Source organism: Arvicanthis niloticus, chromosome 4 (assembly GCF_011762505.2).
Source record: "Arvicanthis niloticus isolate mArvNil1 chromosome 4, mArvNil1.pat.X, whole genome shotgun sequence".
In the NCBI taxonomy this organism is placed as follows: Eukaryota; Metazoa; Chordata; class Mammalia; order Rodentia; family Muridae; genus Arvicanthis; species Arvicanthis niloticus.
The window spans coordinates 96386264-96399621 of NC_047661.1; the positions used below are offsets into that span (position 1 = coordinate 96386264).

Here is a 13358-nt window from a genome sequence, read left to right on the forward strand (position 1 = left end):
AGATGCTTTTTTCTGTAGCCTAATGCATGAATTACAAATTATGTTTGTTGTCCAACTACAATGAACTGCTACTTAAAATTGAATTCTCTACTGCCTTCGTTTCCTGATGCAGAGGTTTATACTGTTGCTCTAATTTTATTTGAATTTCAGTTTTCTGAGTTAGCTCTGTTTCCTATCTTTTTATCTTTATTTGTTTGGATGTAGTTGAAAATGAAATAGGGCAAAATAAAATTCTTAGTCACTATTCTGTATGACTCTTCAAAATTCTAAGATACACTATGTAACATTACCAAGCTATAACCAACTAAGCTAACTGGCTACTTCCTCTTTACCATAGAATAAAAGTAATAATCTCAACTGAAAGTCGGGATCTCACCCATTTTTCACAGATCCATTACAAGATACATCAAACAAAAGGTAAGATAATTTTTAACATCTTCACAGTCGGAACTGTCTTTTGTAAATGAGGAATTTCACAGCACATTTTTTTTTTCCTTTACATGGGAAGAAAATAAACAGTGAGGTTCATTTTGTTTTAAAATGATTTCATTTCTACTTTCACTTTCTACAGAAGTGTGAGCAAGTCATTTTGCTGGATCTCCACCTATTTCAGTTGAGCCATTTGAAGACATTATGAGGGGTTATCGACCCCTCCCTTGCTCTGGGACAATGCAAACCTGCCTCTGTGTTCACCACAGGTATGTGTTCATGAGTTCTTCCCTAACAGATCGCCTAGGTAAACAAAACCACAGAATTTCTTCTCATATTGTTTAACCTAAATACATATAAGATTACTTGAGAAAAAATAATTATTCATCGGCTGTTTGTTTAGTCTATGGTCCTGGTGAATAGTACCTCTCAGTATTTTTGTTATTTTAACAAAAATTAAAATTTTCAGCCTATCCTACGTTATGTAAAGAAAGTATCCACACCCAATTTTGTTTCTTCTGAGGAAAAAAAAATCTGTTATTTCTTTCAGAAAATCTATTTCCAGTTTATTAGAATTCGCCTGACCCTCATCAAATACACATTTTCCCCCAGATTATTAAGTTTTTTAAAACATTATTTGTTTACATCCCAAGTGATGACTGTCCCCCCCTCCCAGTCCTCCTTTCACAGAATCCTTCCCCCAACCTTTTCCCTTTCTCCTCTGAGAGGGTATCCCCCCACCCTGGTGCATCAAGTCTCTGGAAGCTTAGGGGCATCCTCTCCCACTGCAGTCAGACAAGACAGCCCTAGGGGGACTCTGTCCAGCCTGTGTATGCTGTTTGGTTGGAGGCTAAGTCTCTGAGAACTGTGAAGGATCCAGGTTAGTTGACTCTGTTAGTCGTCCTGAAGAGTTCATGTCCCCTTCAGGACCTTCAATCCTTCCCCCAACTCTTCCATATAAGTCCCCAACCTCCCTCCAATGTTTAACTATGTGTATCTGCATCTGTTTTAGTCAGCTGTTGGGTAGAGGCTCCCAGAAGACTGTCACGCCAGAGTTGTGTCTTTACATATAATAGACTGTCAGGAATTGTTGCTTGCCTATGCGATGGATCTATAGTTGGGTCTGTTAGTAATTGGTTGACCATTTCTTCATTCTCTGCTCCATATGTGTTCCTGCATTTCATTTAGACAGAAGAAATTTGGGATAGACAGTTGTGTGGGCGGTTTGGTGTCCTTATCCTTTCACTGGGGTTCCAGCAGTTGATTTCTTCTGGTTTCATGTCCCTACTGTTAGTCATCTTGGCTATGGTCACCAGCATTGACTCCCGGGAGCCTCCTCCATCCTAGGTCTCTTGGTTTTGTAGAGATCCCTCCCACCTACACCCCTGAAAGCTGCAGATTTCCATTCATTCTCCTATCCCTCTGTCCCTCTGTCCTGTCTCTTTGGACAAATAATTCTTACCTCCTCCCATTGCCCTGCCCATCCCCTCTCCCACCCAGTTTCCTTCCTCTCTCTTTTCATTAGCTACAAATGCAACTAGATCATATCTGTCTTAGGCATCAATTTTCTGGCCAGACCTTTGTATTTACTTCTCCTGTAGTCTATGGTTTTAGGGATTTTTTTTTTAAATTCCTCAAGCATTTTTCCAATATTTGGCAAGTAAGACTTTGTCTCCATTTCCAGCTGTTGAAACTCTGCTTTCCTTGGGGTGAGTCATTCTCAAAATGTGAACCTGTCTTATTTTAGTAACAGGGATTCTATTTAGTGCCCAATGCCGATGAACCAGCATGAAGGTCTGAGAGTCTGTGTGACAGGTAACTTAAAAAAAAAAAAAAAAAAAAAAAAAAAAAAAAGAGTATACGGAAACAGAGAAAAAGGGGAAAGCAAAGAGATTTGTTGAAGAACAAATTTGAAGATGAAGTGTCACAGCATAATAAGGGTAAGATGCCACACTAAGTGGCTCAGTGTCGTGTCCTGTTATTGTTGTGATACATCTTGTCCAAAGCTTCTTTACTTGTCTTCTTACATATCAGAGTACAAGCAAAAAACAACATGATGGGGAGTGAGGCAGCAGGAACCTGAAGGAGCTGAATGCATCACATTTATGTTCAGAAGAGCACAATGAGTGTGTGTAGGGCAGTGGTCTGTGAGAAGCAGCTGGGTGTTTGGTTGAGCATGAGTGACCTCCCGCATCAGGCTGGGCCAGAGACCTACAGACAGCGGAGACACAGGACAGAGGCAGCATGGAGATAGTAGCAAGCCCTCCCTGCTCTCACCCTGTCCCTAGTCGGGAGATCGTCGTCGTGGGACACCCTCCAGAACAAGGGACCCACAAGTGCCTGCAGACTGGTACTAAGCTCAACTTTCCCCAAGGTCTCCTGCCTAGGACTGGGGTCACCACAGACAGTGGGCATTTACAGGTTAGTTAACTTAATCAAGATAATCCCCCCAGGTACATCCAGAGGCCAATCTCCCAGGTGATTTCAAGATTGTTGTCAGGTTGATATGAACGCTTACACTAAGCAAACTTGCAAATGCTTTGCAGTAACCATGGAAAGGAGAGAAAGGGAGTCAGGAAGAAACTGCATAAATTGGTTTCTGGGACTTTATCATAATTTGATTAATTCTGAAATAATGTTCCTGCTATAGAATTGAGTTTTAAGATAGAATGAAGAGGCACCTCTATCTGAAGATGCATTTCAAGTTTTTACACAGCATCATGACAATGATATAGTATATGCAGAAAACATTATTTTACAGTGGCTTGGGAGATGATCTTTGTAGACAACCCAGAGCCTGAATCTCTGCTCCCTCCTCCCTGCTCTATATGGAATCTTGGCAGGAGTCTCAGAGGTTCTTCCTACTACTTAACAAGAACTGACTGTGTGCATCATCGCCCTAACCTCATGCCCCATGACACCCCAGCAGTGGACCACACACAGCCAAGGTGATTTAGACCATCAAAACTGACAGTTCCAAATTAGGCAAATCAGAGCTTTATAGCCTCCTGTGTTACTTCAGTATTAAACTGCTGTAGACTGCCAACACTCCTAACCTTTATCAGCCTTCCTTTTTTATTGGAAAAGAAACAGATAGAACTACAGTTCTCGCTCCATAACATTCTGCAGATAGTATAGTTCATGTTTCCTGTATGTGGCAAACATCAATCTCATAACTCTTGTAATTTAATTCAGCATGTTCTACAGAACTGTGAATACTTTTGCAATTCTAATGCACTAGAAAGCATTTCAATTAGTTCATCACAATTCCAGGGGAAGGGGATTTGTAAAAATCATTTTACAGATGATTTTACAGGTGAGATATTTTTTTCCTCTAAGTATTATTAGAAAGTTCCAAAGGCAACATGCAATTACTAAATTGTCTATTAAATTCATATATATATATATATATATATATATATATATATGCATTCAATTAGAATACATTTATATTCGATGTGTACACATACATACACACATATTCCAGCTTGGTTTCTGATGTTGTGATAAAACACTGAACAAAAGCAACTTGGAAAGGAATTTTTTTTTTTTTATTTCCATGCTGTAGTTCATCATTTAAAGAATTCAGTACAGGAACTAAAATATAAACCTGGAAGCAAAAAGTGAAGCAGAGACTGTGGAGATATGCCCCACGATCACACCCCATGACACCCCAGCAGTGGACCACACACAGCCAAGATGATTTAGACCATCACAACTGACAATTCTAAATTAGGCAAAGCAAGCTTTATTTATGCTGTGTCAGTCCATGGTCTCCATGGCTTGCTCAGCTTGCTTTCTTATGAGATCCGAGACCAACTTGCTGTGGGTGGCACTGTCCACCACGACCTGAATGAACCCTCTTATGTCAATCATTCATCAAGAAAATGTCTCTCTTCCACAGACATTACTAAAAAAGATTTGGTCAAAGCAATTTTTCACTTGAGGTTCTCTCTTCCCATATAACTCTAGTTGGTAGAAAGTTGGCAGAAACTAACCATTGAAATACACACATGCACAAGCGCGCACACACACACACACACACACACACACACACACACACACACCAACCTCTTGGTATTTTCTTAGTATGTCTTCAGAATTGGAGTAAATCCACGGCTTCAGTTCTTCTTACTCCTTGGTAAGTTAGTCTAAGTTCTGGTGTCAGTTGTTTGCACTGCTGTCCAGGAAGCTCTAATAGAATATTCTAAGCCAGAGGCCACTGTTTCTATTATGATGACAGGCAGTATGTACAATGTGAACCTTTACAGGTAAGCTCTGAAGGAAATCAGGAATTTAAGTAAAAATTAAACCATCAGTAAATCACCCCGCTTACTTGCTCAGCTAAAAGCTCTTTCATCTAGGCTGCCCTCCACAGAGATTATTTGTTCTTCCAATTTTTCTTCCCATGCCTGCTGTAGCAATGTAATTTTACAACATACAAAAATAACTTATGCATATACATTTTTGCACAATAGATTACAAACTGTGAAAGTAATTTTACTGTCAAAATTATTTTTAGAACTTATTTATGAAATTGTATAGTGTTGAGACTACTAAAGTGAAATTGTTTAGTACTTAACAAATTGTATGATTGTTTATAAAAAGTGACTAGAACTCCCCTGTCCCTCTTCCTGGGTGCACTTTTGCCATATGCTATTCCACACCCCAACCCTGAACCTCCTATTGTCCCTTCAATTTGAGCTTTGCCGATGACCACACATTGTCCAATATCACTTTAACAAGAATGACGAAGGCAGATGTTTGTCAAAGCTGCCATATCTGCTGCCCTGATTTAAAAGAAGCTTGAATTACTTTCTAAGAAGCAAAAGGGACAGCACAGGAGAGACCTGTCATGTCAACTAAGGGAACTGCATCAAATGCTAGCCACATGACAGTGGCTAAAATATACAAGATGACCTGTCCAGTGATAACTCTACCTTACTCAAAAAGTCATGAGAATAGATAATACAATTGTTTTCATTAAGAAATTGGCAATTTACAGCTCATGGGACAAATCCCAGACATCAATTGGCTTAACAATGCAGAATCTGGGAACACAGAATCACGTATTTATTTGTATGTTATGTAAACTATTTCACTTTACACAAAAGTGGTAAAGTTGAATAATGAAAGACTTCATGGCCTGAAGAATCTAAAAACACACCAGCTTTCTTCTTGTGGGGGAAACTTTGTGAACTCTTGCTTTGAGTCTAAGATGTAGGGTAATTTGTTGGACAGCAATAAATTACCCCGACATTTGCCCAAAGGGAACATGCCTCATTTCTTATTAAACCAATAAATTCCTATGCTCACCAAAAAAAAAAAAAAAAACAAAAAAAAAAAAAAAAAAAAAAAAAACCTACATATGCATTTGCAGAGCCAATAACCTTTTGTGTGGATAAAGCTTTTTGTTCAGCTTGCATTTCTAAAGTATGTTTGTGCAGAAGGCTAGTTTTATGCCAGTATTTGTTCCTTACCTTATTTATGGTAGCCATGGTGCTGAGCATAAGGCTACTCTTTCAGAACTGTATTTCCGAGTCCCTACATTTGATGTTACCCCATGTTTGCATTTACTTTCTGAAGTAAGAAGGGGCGAGATGCAGGCATTTCGTGGGTCTTCTTTCTACCTTTCTCCCTCTTCCAACTGAAACCTATAGCCACTTGATTCACTATCCCGAGTAGTCAAATATGCTGGAGAAGTAGGGTAAAAAAGCTACTCAAAATAATTTAAGCCAACTTTTTCTCTTTCTAGAACTCCATGGAACAGGAGTTCTTACAACTTAGATGCTCATATTGATCTCCAAATTAGAGAGAAGTAAAGGTGAATCTTCTCAAATGTACCAAATGATTATTGGATATCATGTTCTAGCAGACTGACCATATCCTAAGTAAGGTAACAGATTTATGCAGAAAGTTTTGGCAACAAAAAAGATTTAGTTAATAAAACATTGGATTGTTGGCTCCAAACTCTAAGGGATTTTGATAAACTTTGCCCCAATTTTGTTAGTTGGCCAGCGGCAAACCATTTACAGGAACCATGCTTTTCTCTTCCCAGACAAAAATATACAACTCCAGATAAGTGAAGCAGGAATTTTGAACACTGACCTTTCTAAACCTGTTTCTCCCAAGTCAGAGGGCTGCACTAACTGGCCGTTGCCCTAGGCATGTGTCATTTTAGTTCCCAGAAATGCTTGTATACCAATATAGAGCCTTAGGTGATGCAATAGGGACATAATGAAGATGAGACTTTGTCATATAGGCAGCTAAAAAGCACATGCACTGTTTTTTTTTTTTTTTTTTTTTTCAGGCAATTAGCAGAGAATTAGGAAAGAGAATTTAGTCGCACTGTGAATCCGTAGACACTGATGGCAGCCAGTATGTGTCAGTGAGGGCGACCTTTATGTATGTACACTTGAGTGTGATCTCTACCTCTCCAGAGATCATTTCCCTAAGACTGATGGGAAGCCCATCAACTCATAGATAATACTAATCTATGCAATTCTAAGAGTGACCTATGATTAGGAAACTTCATCTTTACCAGACTTGACATCCCAGGTGTTAAGACTCCATACAGGAATTCTGAAAATCTAAATGTTGCAAATACGTTCTGTAGCAACAAATAAGCAAACAAACAAATACAAACTTAGTTTCTAAATAAAATAGATTTGCAAATATTCTTCTCAGAGTAATTTTATTGAAAGTAAAGAAGAATTCCCAAACACAGTTGTAAAAGTGGATGCTGGCTTGTGGTATTAGGAACTGCCTACTCATCCATCAGTGCCCATTTAAAAAATAATTACTACTGGAGCTTGGACTGTCTCAAATTTTGTACTTTGTGGATCAGAACAAGTAGCACAATAACCCCAGTTATGTAACTACCTGCTTTCCCTGTTGGACTCAGTGCTGCGTAAGGAAAGAAAAACGTTGCCTTTCTTGCTCACCAACATATTCCCAGAGCTTGTTAAGATGGTAGGAGCAGCCCAGTTTCTTAACAAGTATTTGCTGAAGACATGGATCTCTCAGTGGAAAACAACTGATCAGATTTTGCCAGCATTGGAAATGTGAGCATGAACAGTGATAAGTCCCCTGCAAGATGATTTTGTATAAAGCAGATAATGAGTTAAGCAGCATAGAACAGGAGGTGAAAGAACACTTTCAGAAGATATGTTGGGCCATGACATTATGAATGTTAGAGCCAGACATTACATGAGAAAGATGTAGATTTTGATGCAGGGCCAAGGACTAGCAAGGTAAATCCAATTCAGACGAATCCCCCTATATTGGCATACATATGGTTTGGGAAAGGAAATCTGAACCCATTTTGATTTTCTATCCCATAATATAATCACTATGGCAATTCTTATATGTATTAAATAGTCTTTTGAACGGCTTTCAAAGATATGTATGTCCGAAAAATAGGACAGGTCTTTTGATGCCCTTGTTATCTGGGCAGTAATCTTCCTGGACTAGAGCCCACAATGGAACAAATAAAAACAACCAACTTAAAATAGAACCTAGTTCTTCATGATTATGTTGAAAATTTAAGTAAAATGTGTTATCGAGGGATTGGTATAATCTATAAGTGGAGAAAGATAAAGCAAGGGCTAGACTACAACACACTAGAGGCTAGACCACAATATACTAGAGGCTAGATCACAGCACACCAGAGGGAAATGGAGGAACCATGAGAGAAATCTGTCACATGTACTCTATGTCACAGAGGGACATACCTGTGTCATTCTGCAATGTCAGACTTTTCTGAATACCAACAAACTCACAAGGTTCAATAGTTTCAGCTATAGAAATTTGCTAGATAATTTCCCTACCTCGGTAATCTGGCTAATGCACATAAATGAAGGTTCTTTTATTTCAACGTTAATTATTAACATTAAATTTCATATAATGTATCTCACAGCAGTGCATCATGAGAGTATTTCTATAGGCATGTATGTGGCTTACAGACTGAATATAAGTTAAAGTGGCATCATTCAAAAGGTTCTAGAAGTAGGCTGATGGGTAATATTAATGGAGTCTGTATTGATATGATAACTAAGAATTCAGGCCAATATAACAAAGGGTGCAGACTGGTGCAAGGAAGGGCCTGCCATCACACTGATAAGTGTCCATAATTTTATGGGGTTCATGTGAGGGAAGTACAGCCTTTCCTTGGACTAATGAGCCATATGAGTTCTTGTGTCTAGTTTTCTTGCTTTGATTTTAAGATGCCTATGTACCTTCAAAGTCTCAATTCACCCACATCATCTTAAAATTTGACACCCTTTCTACTACCAGGATTAGGTCATTGTTTTAACCAGAGCTGGTTAAAAATACGATGAGTGGTGCCCAATGTATAATGTGGGTTATGGTAACACCCAGGGGCCATAGCAGCCCACCTCTAAAATGGAGCAAAAAGCTGTTTGTAAATTAGAGACTCTTGGGTCAAGGCACAGCCTGAAAACAAACTTTGTTTTATGAAGTAACAGTAGAGCAAAACCTGATCTCAATGAAAATAAAAGGGGTAAAAGCCAGCCCTCGATTGGAAAAGCCACTTAACCCCTCTCTAGCTGGAACTCATTAGTAAAATTAGGATGAAATAATTTATAAGGTTGCTATTAACGGTAAAATTTTTATGAGTGGCGCGGTTTTAAAACATGATGTCTTCAGCAGAAAAGGCCACCGTTTTTCAATATTCTCTTTACATGTAATGGAAGCAAGTTAAAATAATAGGTCTGATGTTCACAAAGCCATTAAATATTTACTGGCCACTCTCTTGATGACCATTTTGATTCATTACACAGTATGTATAAATCATTGGTATTTTCAAATTATAAACAGCTCAGAAAGGACTTTTGCAGCTGATGCTGTGGCCTTTAACTAAAATATGAATTTTAGTTCTTTTTTAGTCCTTCTTTGTGGGGGTGTTTTTAAGCATGTCATTTGTTAAGGTCACTAAGAATCTAAGCAAGATACTACATATGAATGAGGAGTGCAAGGTATAACATGTGTACGATAAGTTTATCTTGTTATCGAATGGTGTTCTGTAGATCATTTTATCTTTTCTGGAAGTCCCTCTGTTTGTTTTAAAAATATTAATATCCAGTAACAACCAAATTCATACAGGAAGAGATGCTTTCTGTGTCATATGATATACTAAGAGTGAAAATTGAGACTTGTGTTTTCTCCGGAACGGAGCATAATTAAAGATAAAGGAAGATGTGGATAGGATAACACTTATAAATGCCATAAGATCGTTTTATGATTCTATACATTCTTCTCCTTTTTACTTAGATCTATGTTCCTCCTACTCCTCTTTCTTTTTTTTTTTAATAAAGTGTCATTTATTTATCTACCTACTGGGTTGCAACCTTCATATTTTGGAATTTCTTCAAATCTTCCTAGAATATGTGTCTGTACGAGGTGTTATGCAGCAAGGAATCATGCATGGATAAGGCCTTCCTTCCTACACTCCCTTCATGTTCTCAAGCCCTCTCAGGGATCCTTGCTTGCCCACCCCTTAGATCACCAGCATTCACCCTAACTCATTCCCTCCCTTTCTTTCTTATGCAAATGAACCTGCTCGGGCCTCCTGCCTTGAGACTCAAGATAACTCCTTGGAAGCTTTTTTCCAAATTCTGCCTTTACAATCTGTTTCTGAAATTCATAAAATGTGGCAGTCAGATAATAAGCAAATCTGTCAGGGTCCCCAAACTAATTCATGAAGAATGAAAGTCAGTGTCCGCTCAGAAGCTGCTAATACTGATTCTGTTCTGTCTAACTGCATGTATACATTCTTAATCCAGATGGCGTCCGGAATCCTGCTGGATGTAGCATTTAAATAAGTTACAAACTCTCAAGTTCTCCAAATTTGCCAATTATATTAGATCTCTGGTCAGAGACTGAAAAAGTGTTTGCAGGGGTGGGAGTAACCTTATTTATAGGTGCTACCAGGTAATTCAAAGAAAAACTATTCAAATGATGTCTAGTGATGCTGGCATTCCTAGGCACTGAGAACATCTACCCCTATATGCACCAGAAGCCGAAAATTACCTCTGCACTGCTGAACACAATTTCCAGAAACTATTAGCATCCACATTTATTCAATTTAAAATAATTAGTTCTTAATTATTTTACTAGAAAATGTTATTTTGTTTTGTTATTTTATTAGAACTTATTAAAAATAAAATTCCTAGTATGCATAAAACTACTTTATTTGGTTGGGGAAAATAGGTAAACTAGTTCTAATATAGTTTTTGAGACAACTCCATACTGATGTCACTGTAGATGCTCAAATTGCCCATCTACAATGATTTTTTTCCAATTTATGTGTATATACATTTATTATTATTATATATAATTATATTGTAATATCATGTGATAAATAATGTTATACATAAATATTACATTGAATTATATTTTTGTTGATAAAAAGTATAAAATTATATTGATAGTAAGTATAATCATATTGATAAAAGTATAATATATATTATACTATAATAAATGTGTGTGTGTGTGTGTGTGTGTGTGTGTACATGCCATATGATGCTGGTTCTTTTGGAGGACAAAAGAGGGTGTCAGATCCTATGGAGCTGGAGTTACATGTGGATATGAGCTGTTCAACACTGTATTTCTCCCTGAGATAAGCAGCTGAGAAGAACTCTTCATTTTCTGCCCTGGGAAGTAGTAGCTGACAAGTAGTGTCCCACCTAGAAGTAAAAGAAAGTTTGCTTAGTTTAACTCCTTATAGTTTTCATTGTTTTGTATGGCTTCTTTTATAAGATATTATATCTTTGGTTATTATCCATTATAGTGATATGTAAAGTAAGGCCTTTATGTCTGGCTTTAAGTGAAATGTTTCAGCAAATCCCCTGCTATGCTTGGGTCAATCAATAGAGGCTGAAAAAATTTTTTTTGAGATTGCATAAACCTTGAAGAAATGTTGTCTCCCTGGAAATCTGCCTTTGGTGTTCTGTGAGAACTTGCAGCTGCACAGACCTTGGTCCTAAGACCCTCCTGGCAAACTTGGAGTTTTTAGGTTTGATTATAGCTAGTGACAGTCATAAGGTGCTGAGATATGTGTGGATTGTCTGTTCTCTCTGGCAGCAAGAACAAGATAGCTTTGGTAGTTGCAACCTTTCAGAGCTAATTTTTTCAGAGTTAATTTTGTGTAATGATTGAATAAAAGTACTGAAGCAAGCTAGTCTGGGTTAGTCTTTTTTTCCAAGAAGGCTGAACCCCTCTGCTTCTTGGGAAAATAAAAGTTTAGCACATTGGTGAGTTTCTCTTTTTACTGATGCACCTATGGTTATCATCAACCAATAGTCCATCTTGGTGGAGATAACAATAGCTCAATTATTTTCAGGACTTTAGAACATTGAAATATTCCTGTAATTGATTGGCTCCTTCTACTATCCATACAAATTTGTTCTCCCCACTCTCAATCCCCTCCACTCCTTTTGGTTAACATGAATACTGTCTTTGAGATAATACATGCATGCATGTACACATGAACTAATTTCTGCCAAGGATGTACTGAATGCAACTGTGTATATATTACTTTAATCAGTCTGTCCATCCATTCTCTAAATCCTCTCACCAGTTTGTATCCTGTTGCCACTGTGCTGGGTTCAACTGTACTATAGCCCTACTAATGCTGGAACTGTCTCTGCTGTCTCTACTCTGTTAGAATAGAGGCCTCAGTCTGTCTCTGACTTACATCAAGTTGATGAACAATGAAGTTGGAGGGATAATCACAAACATTTGGACATGAACAGTTATCCACAGTCTATTAAAGCCATTTCCCAAGTTTTCTACCAAACTCGATTGCTTTCAGATCTATTTGAAAATGCTCTTCATCTAGCCTAGATGAATTTGGATACAATTGATCTATGCATATGTATATGTCATGTACTTCCATGTTTTGATTTGAATTCTATCTATGATGCTTTTAGTCACTAAACGTTCTTTAAGTTATTCATTAATGCTGCATATTTCTGTGCCGGGTGTGTGCACGTGTGCAAGTCAGGTTACACGTGTGCAGGTCAGAGGACAATACTCAGGAGAAGATTGTTTACTTTGACTGTGCATCCCAGTGATTGAATTTATGCTGTTGGACTTTTGCAGCAAGTGCTAATATTCCACTGAGCCATCTTCATACCTAAACACTCTTCATAAATCTTACTAACAGAACTGTAATTCTGATCAGCTATCATTTTCTCCTTAATGTAGTGTTAATGATATGTACTGATTAATAAATCATTGGCTCTTTCCAAAATACTTAATTTTCTTCTTGATCTGTACTGTTTTACAGCCTTGTTCTCCATTACTGGAATTTTAATTTGATGTGTGTGTTTATGTAATGAAACCACTTCCTTGCATTCCCATAGCCTATGACACCTCTCTCATACAGCCACATGAATGTAAAAAGATTCTGGATTTGCACTGGTTCCATTGATACATTATATTGTCAAACAATGCTGTTTTAATGGTCATATCATGACAATAACCACTAAAGAAATCATTCTTCCTTATTCTTCTGTAAGACTCTTGCCTATTCTTTAACAACATTTAAATTACCTTTATGTATTTACTGTGGGTAGAGAGCATTTGTACTACAATACATGAGAGGAGATCATAGGATGACTTGTGGCAGTCAATATTCTCTTTTTAACCACATGGGTCTTGGGAATCAAATCAATGTTCACAACCATGGAAATATGTACCTCTACCTACTGAGCTATCCTGCTGACCATATGCTTTTGACTATTCTTAAATCTCTGTAGTTACATACAATATGTTAGTGAACTGGTCAATTTCCAAATGAAGATCTCATCTGGTCTCTGCATACATAAAAGGTTTTGTGGTTTTTGAGCTTTTTTCTTTCATTTGTTCATGTGACAAGTTTTATATTCTTTTTTATGTTAATGCTG

General features: G+C 37.6%; 2 long non-coding RNA genes across 2 annotated transcripts in view; one reads left to right on the forward strand and one right to left on the reverse strand.

Moving 5' to 3' along the window:
• The window catches only part of LOC143442115 (uncharacterized), a 31087-nt gene extending 26491 nt beyond the window's left edge, over nucleotides 1-4596 (reverse strand). The window contains exon 1 of the long non-coding RNA XR_013110048.1: nucleotides 4501-4596. This is a non-coding gene — a long non-coding RNA (uncharacterized LOC143442115). The remainder of the gene's footprint in view (nucleotides 1-4500) is intronic.
• The window catches only part of LOC143442114 (uncharacterized), a 106722-nt gene that overhangs the window by 79025 nt on the left and 14339 nt on the right, over nucleotides 1-13358 (forward strand). Inside the window, exons 2-3 of the long non-coding RNA XR_013110046.1 lie at nucleotides 338-417; nucleotides 572-698. This is a non-coding gene — a long non-coding RNA (uncharacterized LOC143442114). The remainder of the gene's footprint in view (nucleotides 1-337; nucleotides 418-571; nucleotides 699-13358) is intronic.